This window comes from Manduca sexta, unplaced genomic scaffold, assembly GCF_014839805.1.
Source record: "Manduca sexta isolate Smith_Timp_Sample1 unplaced genomic scaffold, JHU_Msex_v1.0 HiC_scaffold_3036, whole genome shotgun sequence".
Taxonomy (NCBI): Eukaryota; Metazoa; Arthropoda; class Insecta; order Lepidoptera; family Sphingidae; genus Manduca; species Manduca sexta.
In genome coordinates, this window is record NW_023594061.1 from 1 (window position 1) to 8,678 (window position 8,678).

The 8,678-nt window shown below is 35.1% G+C and overlaps 2 non-coding genes across 2 annotated transcripts; both read left to right on the forward strand.

Moving 5' to 3' along the window:
- On the forward strand, positions 1-116 carry LOC119192651 (the record flags this gene model as incomplete). The annotated part of the gene is made up of 1 exon (XR_005113690.1): positions 1-116. It is a non-coding gene; the product is annotated as a 5S ribosomal RNA (ribosomal RNA).
- Positions 117-8,055: 7,939 nt separating this feature from the next.
- On the forward strand, positions 8,056-8,128 carry Trnar-acg. The gene has a single exon. It is a non-coding gene; the product is annotated as a tRNA-Arg (tRNA).
- The last annotated feature ends 550 nt before the right edge of the window (positions 8,129-8,678 follow it).

Below are 8,678 nucleotides of genomic sequence, written 5' to 3' on the forward strand. Positions count from 1 at the left end.
AACGTCCATACCACGTTGAATATACCGGTTCTCGTCCGATCACCGAAGTTAAGCAACGTCGGGCGCGGTCAGTACTTGGATGGGTGACCGCCTGGGAACACCGCGTGATGTTGGCTTTTTGCTTTTTCTCACCATGCGCAGTATTGCATTTAGGTGATACTGAATACACATACACGTCCTTAACATCTCAATTTTTGGTTTAAAAGAGAGAACAATCTTTTTTTCCCATAGTGTTCAGTATAAAATGCCGGTCCTGAATTGTTACTATTGCTTTACTTTACTAATGTTATAATTGTGAATAATTTTTGGAAGTTCGCAAGAAGTAAACGCAAAAATCGCTAAACGGATATGAATAGAACTTGTTACACAAATAGGTAATGTCTTGGATTATCACTTTGTATAATAGTTTATCTCGGCAATTTGCTCCGATTGGACATATTTGAATGTTTTAATTATTTTTTCAAATAAATGACGCTGGCAGCATCCACTATGGTTTAGTATACTGATTTACAAACTTTTGTAGCAGGAAATACTTGCACTGTAATAACCGTTGTAATACTGTGGGCGAAACCGCGACGAACACTTATTTATGCTATAAAAAAAAGGAATCCCGATGTGTATAAGTACCAATAACCGAAGTGCTGTGATTCCTAATTATGTCTCAGGCGATGTAACAAGAAATATAAGATGTAGAATAACAATTTCCTTGTTAGTTGGACAGTTACAGGGGTAATTTAATGTGGTCATTCCATGTAATTTACGCAGTAAGAGAAAAACTATGATTAATAACACTATGTTATAATTTTCAAGGTTTTGCAACAAGATTGATGATACAAACTGGATAATACGATTGCCCCGACGTAATTATGTTGAGATGTGTTTTTAATCATTCAATATAAAAGTTAAATATAACTTTTATATTGAATGATTAAAAATTTTGTTCGTGTTAAATATAACTCATTTGATTACCAGCATTGTTCTTATAAGAAAATATGAGGTGTGAAAAATTAAAAAATGTTTCCACTCTACCTACTTTAAAGACTACATAATATCAATCTACATTAAATTTGAATACAATAATTGTCAAAACTAAATTAGAGAAATATTTTTTTAAATCACACAGTATACAAATTGACTTCTACATCTACATACTTACTATGGCATTTTTCTAGATACTGAGAACAAATATAAATATTAGGTGCAATCGTTCTTTAACCTGACAGTGATGATATTCTTATTGGAGAACTTCATTAAAGGCAACATTTGTTTCTAAGCTAAAATACATCTGCTTTTTTTTTCAAAAATGTTATTGAAGCCAATACTCATAACCGGAACGTCGAATATGATTCTAAGTGCGATGCTATCAAGTCATCGGATCTCATGACGTTCAGTTGCCACTAAATAATGGACACCATTTGCTAGTGCTGTAACTCGACTCGATCTTTTCACAATCAAAATAAAACGGTGACCACACGCGATGCCTTCAAACTAGTCTGTGTTTTGTTACATTTGTAGAATGGAACTTGAAACAGATTTTCACGGCTAGAACAGCGGCGACGGTTCACGGCTTAATACATTTGTGGCTACACTAAAACATCAAATAGTTAGACGTCGTAAAGAAATGCATGTCACAATTGTATGTAGTTAGGTATGGTAGTTCATTGTTCGGCGCAAACCTTGCACTAAATATTGAAAGACGTAGATGTAAAATGTGCTGCAAAATTGGTTAGAAAATTTGGCATAATCTGAAGACGAGGCAAGGAAGCGACTTTCAAAGATTCAATGTCTCTCGTTGGTCGATATACTTTTCGAATTCCCTCTGCAGGTACCTACTAATTGATACAGTGAACTCACTTTGCAATACCAGGATATTAGATAGGCAATATATTTAGTAAGATAAGTACTACCTTCAATAAATAGGCGCAATAGAAGACGCTCTACACGTTTACAAACATTGTTGTCATGATATTTAATCCTCTATAACAGACAACGTATTTAAACATAAGCATTGCGTTGTTTCTTACCAGGCACAACATGAATACATGACTACGTTACAATTAAATCATTGTGAAATATCGCTAAGTAATATTGATCAAGATCTGTAATATTGTGTTACAGTGCGTGTGGCCAGGTATCAGAGCCGAGTGCTAGAACTACGGTCGAGCTGTTTGTTTACAATGAAAACACATTTACTGCGTCAGATGTTTGATCGGACTGCTTTAATGGTCGAAAAACAATACGCGAACGATTCGGTACCGATTCATGTTTACACACCAGTCCGTTTTACTTTTATGTGGTCGCTAACAGACTTACGGGATATTAAGTACATTTTTTTAAATCTATTTTTAAGATTTCAAAAGTTTTACTGTTATACATAGGAAATTAAATAGCAAAGCTTGAATGAGAATTTGGATTTTTGGTATTTACTAGGATATAACTTAATGTGATCGATAAAATACAGTCTAAACAAAACCGACTAGTAACCAGTTAATAACAGACATTTATAGAACACATATTTTAGAATCTAGTGTATAGTTATATTTTGCCATCTCTCTCCAGTCCCTTATTATTAAGGATGTTGATTCTCAATTATATTCATAGTGATATCTCTCCATCGGCTTCGGTCTTCAGCCTGATGAAATGCTGCATTAATGGAAACATTTAACGCATTGGAAACCTAGTCTATCCATCTTTTGGAGTTAGGTACTCGTAATCTCTTACCTTCAAACTTTCCGACCATGAGTAGCTTTTTTATATTTTGCCATACTGTAGACTTATTTAATGAAGAAAACCAGAAACTAAAATAGAATAATTCACCAATATTTATTGACAAAAAATCAAATCGCCATTCAATAAAGATGCTCCGACACTTTCACAGCGGGAGATCGGCTAATCGTCAATAAAAGCCAATAGTTGTTATAAATTCGAAAATGAAGTATTACATGGTAGAGCGATGATGCAAATGAAGCGTGGAAGTCAACGTCCTGCTGTGCAACGGATATCCTTCCGTATCGAAGATTTGGAACAAGGTCGTGGGAATCTATTTGATATTTATTTTTTAGAATTTACTGTGTTCATGTTTATAGGTAAAGGTTTAATTCCAGTTACTGAACCACTATCGATATTTTGGCATTTAGATACTATTACTAGTTTATAAACTGACTGCACTTTTGGACATTTCGTGTATTATGTATAATGAAAATAATATGAAAAATGAAACACATTAAACATAAACGGTACATAATCAACTATATTTAACCAGATCAAAACATAAAAAGAACATCCAAAAATAATACAAACAAATTAGTGATTCAACATCCCAGTAACAGATACCACTGTCTCCTATAAATATGATAAGGGTGCTGTAGTTTCCCTTAAAGACAGCCAACATTCTATAGGTGTAGCCGTTGTTCCGCTGTGTAGATCCCCCAATGTTCATCGGACCAGCAACTAACAACTAAGACGTATCGCAATCAGTGTGTTCCACCCGTGACTACCTTATAAAGGGTGCCTTATGGTTTTTACCGACTGCCTTATTTAATAAAACGTCTTGTGTTCGCTGACCGCAGTTCCTTCGTAGATACTGAGTTTTTATGTTTTACAAACACACCTGTCGCGAATACTGTGGGAAAGGAGTTTCGATTTTAGGAAACAGTGTCGTTGGTTTTTTATTTGACTTTTTGTGTAGCAAATGTATGACGAAATTACAAAAAGATATTGAATGTTACTTTGACGATTAAATCTAGGTATGTTTTTAGTTCATTGTGATTATAAATTCTATGAAATGTAGTATAATATATTTTAATATATGAACATTTTATTATTTTTATTATAATGCTTACTGGTAAATCATAATCATAAAACAAATTATCTCAATAAACTAAAAAAAAGTTAAGGCGTTTTTAACGGTTAAAGATCTTAAAGTCGTTAAATCTCACTCAAGTCTGTAATCAGTCAAATGGGACTTCCTGCAAGGGTGACCACACACCTCAGATCCTCCCGTACCGGCTCCTTGGCGTGATTATCCTTGAAATGATTTCCACCTTAGGGTGTGTACACACCGTGATTCCTCGACGCACCTTTTATTCATAATTCTTGGACGCGCTCTGATGCCTTTTGGTGAATGACCGAGAGTGGAAAAAAATGAATCACAGGATTCATGGTTTCTAAACACGTGCCAACGTGCCTAATGAACGGCTTCGTGATTCTAAATGTTAATTAGAATTGTTTTTGCTGTTTCCTTTGTCATTTATTATGAATTATTGTTTTAAAATTTTAAATACCATAAGTGATTGGTTCCTTCCTAACCGAATTTCGACCACGGTGGCCTATCTCAACGGAAATCAGCCAAGTACGCAGACGATATTGTAGTGCACTATCTGTTCCTTCACTGTCATAATATAGTAAAACGACAATCCGACATGACCGGAGAGAAATCAGACGCAGGACCAACGGCTATTCGTACTTCCGAGACCCGGGGGTATCACACCGCCAATTTCCTGACTCTAAGCTACGGCTAAGTAATTTTGAAGATGGGAAGAAGCCAGTCACAATTATTTTGGCCCGACCCGGGATTCGAACTCAAGACCTCAGCGTGGTAGTCGGTCTCATACTGATACAATTACAATTACGCCAACAAGTCACCGGAGCTCCATTAATAGTAGATAATTATTTCTATTTCTAATGATAAAATCTACAAGATTAGAATAAATTTAGAAATATTCTAAAATTATACTACACAGTTGCTATTTAGAGCTTGGTAGTTAAAACAATATAAATATAAATGTAGGTAAGTTTAAGTCAATTATGTTTTATAAAGGTTAACTACTTACAAATTCTCTAGGTTAAGTTTTATACATCTTTATTTGGGAATGAGTCAAAGGTCTTACAATTAAAAAACTTATTATTGTTGCATCTGAGCATCGTCTCTATTGTCAAATCGCATTTTAATCGGGCTGTATAGGTTTTTTGGTTTATCTATTTATGCGATTTCCTCTCCTCAGAGAGAATTACTGTCAGGCAGTTGGTCTATCGTTAAATGTCAAGCAAAATAATTCCTGCAGCATGCTTGAAAAATCTGTTGGTTTGACCCCATATTCGAGTGGATTAGGGGCTCGTAGTAAAAGAAGTTATTTTTCTTGTTGCAAAGTATCTGCCTCCGAGGTCGTTTTAAAATAGGCTTTTCTTTTACAGGCGATGTTTTTTCTGATAAAATTGGCTACGTTATACCATAATCTCATGTAGCGACTTTTATTGATAAGTACCTGCAATATACCGTGTCAATCAAGAAGTAATACAACGTCCGTCGACGGACGCAAGAATTATGCACGCCTGTCAGAATCAGCATCTGCAAAATCCATGCTTTTCAAGGTAATTACCAATCTAACACCATAATTTATCGCTGGACGTAACCGCTAAATGACTGGTATTTTGCTGCAACCGAATACTTTAAAACTCCAATGTTCACAATGAACGTGCATGTGACATGTACGGACCAGTCGACGTGCAATTTGAGCAAATGACGTCCAATTACGTAAAAGCGTCTGCACGCGTCAATTAGATGTGGCGCGCACCTGGCCGGCGCACGATCACGAATTATGATTTTAAGTCCCGAGCACCATACTATCTTGATCAATCTCGTTCTTTATTATATTGCAAAACGGATTATAATTTTAACAATTGTGCTGGTGACGTGATCGTACGTTTTTTAATGGAAGCAAAAGGGTGAATTGAAAATATCTCCGCTGTTACTTAGGACCTAGTTTGATCATATTGACTTTAATAAAATAAAATCTCCATTTCAGTTAAGTGCAATCGAATAACAACTGTACAATCTCTATCAGGATATAGATTGGTCGGGGATAATTAATTAAAGCTAAGTAACGAGTAACACCTAATTTTTTATTTAACGTTTCTGTCATTTTGACCGGTCATTCACCCTGTGATCAATAGCAATGTTAAGGCAAATACTTACTGTTTATATGTAACCTAGAAATATATATGGAAGGAATTCCTAATCACTTTGTCAGGAAATTCCATGGCTTTGCCACTGTCGAAGCTAGTATTAAACTAAAACTCCATCAAAGTTTTTAATTACACAATTGTACCCTTAACTTGCGCTGTAATACATAGCTATATAGTAATTACAGCAATTCCCCCATTATTGTACATCTTGGCGGAAGCAACGATTACTGACCGCTAATGAGGAAGCAGTTACCAGCTCATCCCGTGTGGGACATCGTTCATTCCACTTGCGTCCCCCAACCCACACATTGTGATAATTTACATCGCATCCCAACTTATATCTTTCAAATATACTAGATTTTGTTCATGTCTCTACTTGTGTATTTTTTTCCATCTCCAAAAAAAGGATGATGGTATAAAAATATGATACATACTTTACCATCAGACTACCTATTGTCAGAGGAACGGACATTTATTCCACCAGATAACGCCCATTGCTAGCAGTGTGTTTCCAGAAATCAATTTTACCACGAACATGGGCACTTTGTAACGAACTTCCTCCCACGGCGTTTCCTCTTGTCTGGAATTGACTGGACTTGGCGTGGCTTGTCCTTCTTCCAAATGATTTCGGTAAGTACTTAACCGCGCTCCTGGTATTGTCCCTAGGCGACGGTAACCATTTACTATGAGGTGGGCCGTGACTCAACTGCCTTTGGAAGCAATATAAAAAATATATAGATATATAAATCATTACTGACATTACTCGGTGATGCATTAGGTACTGAACAGTACCTCGTAGAGAAGCTGGGTCCTTTAAGATCAATGCATATACGACATTTTCAAACGAGCTGACGTGTAACAACGGCTCTTCAAACGCAAGTAATACACACGATAAAAGCAGTTTTTAAATTTGTCTTTAAAATTTCGTGTAAGCAGGCACGTAATACGTCACATAATCTACTTTAGAATAACATAAAATATTATATTCCCGCTCGTCATATATTATGCTAAGTCTGAAGTATAACTTTAATACGTGGATAAAGAAAGCAATCTTCACTTTGAGACAAAAATCTCAACTACTTATGGGTTTTAGTTGCGTTTCTTCGCGGGTATGTCCAATCAAACGATTTTAATATACTCTCATAAAACCGTCTTTGAAAGTACTTTCGACAATTTATTTGACAAATGCCACATAAGCCCCTCAACACAAGCATATTATGTTAACATTTATACCACTATCTGTTAGTTTTAAGGAGATTGTCCAAATTTCGATAGTAATAAACATAAGCTAAAGATTAGCGGCGAATAACCGTCCAATACTTATATATTATAGTATTCTGTAATGTATGTAAATACATGTCTTATAATCTCATAGAATCATGATTGTTCTAGAAAGAATGCTCTGGAATCATAAAATAAATTTATTTTTATGTTAGAACTGTAGTGCATGATTATTAAAGATTAAATAATGTGATATGAATTAGGTTAATATAGATTTTAGAGTTCCGTATCTCAAAATGAACGGTTATAGGAACATTTTGTTGTCCGTCTGCATGTCGAGGCCCCTTGTTCTCAGCAACACGTAGAGGTACTAAGTAAATTTTTTATCAATAATGTTTCTGGGATTCCGGTCTCTTTCCGTTGTTAAAAAATCAAACTTGTAGGTCGACGCGATCAAAAGATATGACCAAAATTTTCATGTTTTGCGTTTTCATAAGGGAATCAAAACATATGAGGTACTTACCGTTGACCTAGAATCATGAAATTTAGAAGGAACTATGTCTTTCAGAAAATGCGAAGGAAACAATCTAAAAACCGTAAATATGTACTTTATTAACAAAAAAGCGTTACCATTACAAACTAATTATTTGCGATTGTTGCAATAAACGCCTTTAGGGATTGAACGGCAAAGTTAAGTTTGGCTAGAGTTCATATTGTTAAATACTTCTATAAGTTTATACGGAACTCTCGACGCGCGACTGTCACTTGTCGTAATTATCTGTTTTTTTTAATTATTTTTAGTAGTATAGAAATCTTCTAAAATTCAGTATTTAAGAAGACCAAATTGCTTTTTGGTAAGAGCTTTCAACGGGCCCTGTGGCGCAATGGATAACGCGTCTGACTACGGATCAGAAGATTCCAGGTTCGAATCCTGGCAGGGTCGCTAACGTGTTTTTTTTTTTTTTACTTTACAGTGCTTATCTAATACCATTACCAACAGTTTAAACACGTGCATAAATAATTAACTACAGTTGTCCAATTATTTTCACCTCGTCTTATCCTCCTCTGGAATAACACATATTTGCATTGATAGACCTTGAACGCGTTCTTTCCTCGATTACAAATACTACTGTAAGAGTAAATAGCTAGGGTCAATGTGTTTAATAAGATGGTGAGTTTTCGTAACTTATTGAATGTCTTGCACAAATTAATGTTGCAAATGTTCGTGACTCTTGATGTAAATCTTCAACATTAAATGAATGTTAAGATAACGAGGACTACTGACTAGGAGAATGTCCACGTTTGGCACCTAAAAAGAAGTATATTTCAGCTATCCATTAATATAAAATTTGGTCTATCTTTGTACCGGTCTTGGTCTTTCAAACAAGTGATATAACTTTATAAACTTCTAATAAACACCCAAACATCCGTAAAGTCAAAGTTACAGTATCTACCAAAATATTACAATTAAACATCTTTTTAATTTTTTTAGC